This window comes from Peromyscus californicus, unplaced genomic scaffold (assembly GCF_007827085.1).
Source record: "Peromyscus californicus insignis strain IS unplaced genomic scaffold, ASM782708v3 Scaffold_13__1_contigs__length_99412109, whole genome shotgun sequence".
Classification (NCBI taxonomy): Eukaryota; Metazoa; Chordata; class Mammalia; order Rodentia; family Cricetidae; genus Peromyscus; species Peromyscus californicus.
The window spans coordinates 82,017,039-82,018,909 of NW_026294424.1; positions in this window are offsets into that span (position 1 = coordinate 82,017,039).

The following is a 1,871-nucleotide window of genomic DNA, read 5'->3' on the forward strand; positions in this document are numbered from 1 at the left end:
ACCTGAAAAGCTGCCGATAAACTGGCCTGTTTTTCACCAAGACTCTGTGCCATGCAAGTATTTAGAAGCCTCCAGGAGTGTTCTGATGCTGACCTTGAGAAATAGATTCTGTCTAGTTATCAAACCCTATGCTGAGATTAACTTAGGCCAGTTGAAAAATATGCATTTTCCTGGTGCTACAAGGCTTCCTGTGTGGTTCCCCCATGGAGAAAGACTGGACTAGTCAGACTTCCAAATACTGTGGCAAAACAGCTGACAGCCACAGCTTAAAGAGATTTATTTGAGTTCATGGTTTCAGAGTGTGTAGTCAATGGTTGTTTTTGCCCATGTACCTCTGTACCCATGGACTTGAGCAGAACCTCTTGGGGGATGAACCTCTGGGCACACCTGTGAGAGGTCATCTTTAGGACACTAATTGATATGGAGATACCCATGTTAATTGCAGGTAGGGCAACTCCTTGGACAAGGGATTCTGGACTATATGAAATGGAGACAATGAGCTGAGTACTAGTGAACATGTATGTTGTAGAATATTATTTTAAGGTGTGTTACTTTTGTTTATGTTGCATTTGTTTAACTCTGTGACACTGTGTTACTGTGCCTGTCTAAAACACCTGATAGTCTATAAAGAGCTGAACAGCCAATAGTGAGGCAAGAGAAAGGATAGGCAGGGTTGGCAGGCAGAAAGAATATATGGAAGGAGAAATCTGAGAGGAGTAATGAAGGAAGGAGCTAGAGAAGGAGGAGGACACCAGGGGCCAGCCACCCAGCTACACAATCAGAAAGCCACAGAGTAAGAAATAATGAAAGGTATACAGAAATAGAGAAAGGTAAAAGCCCAAAGGGAAAAGGTAGATGGGATAATTTAAGTAAAGCTGGCTAGCAACAAGCCAAGCTAAGGCTGGACATTTATAATTAAAAATAAGCCTCTGTGTGAGATTTATGGGGGAGCTGGGTGGCAGGCCCTCCAAAAGAGTAAAAATAAACAATAACACATTTCTTCATTGATCTCTGCTTCTTGACTATAGATGCAACGTGACCAGTTCTTGATGTCAAGCTCCTGCTTGACATCCCCACAGAGGATCCTCCTTGGACTGTGAACCAAAATAAACCCTCCCTTAAGTTGAATTTCTGTTCATATATTTTATCATAGCAACAGAAAGAAATAAAGAAATACGGGAAGACTGGCTATTTTTGTATTCCAGCATGAGTCAACTTTTCATCTGTTATCCTAGATGGTGGTTAAGATGTACTGTAATTCAACATCTTTTAACTTTTCAAGGAAGGCAAGGATGGTGCTGCCTTCTGTGGTCATACAAGTCTGTGACCGTAAAGCACTAAGGAGATGGGGATGGGAAGATTGAGAGTTCCAAGCCACCCTAAACTGCACAGCTCAAAAAAATAATACTAAAAAAACATTACAGAGACTGGAGAAATGGCTCAGTGGTAAAATATTTTCTGTCCAAGCATGTGTCCTCATCATTCAGATCCCCAGAATCCATATAAAAAAACTGGGAATGTTGGCACACACATGTAATCACAGTGTTGGGAGGAAGGGAGCAGAGACAAGGTGGAGCCTCAGAGTTTGCTGCCCATTAAAGTGCGCTCCAGATTCAGTCAAAAACTTTAGTGGTGAAAAGTAGAAGATACCTGTCATTGAACTCTGACTTCTACAGGCATGTGCACACACGTGCAGATACCCTAGCCTACACATAATACACAAAGGTGTTACAGAGAAATTGATATTTATGGTAATTTGCTTCCAACTCCATTTCTCACTTCACAATGGTTCCTAACACTTTTTGATAATAGTTCTATTTATTACAACGAAGATAACATTTATTATCCTCTAATGACCTCTGTATGTTAAA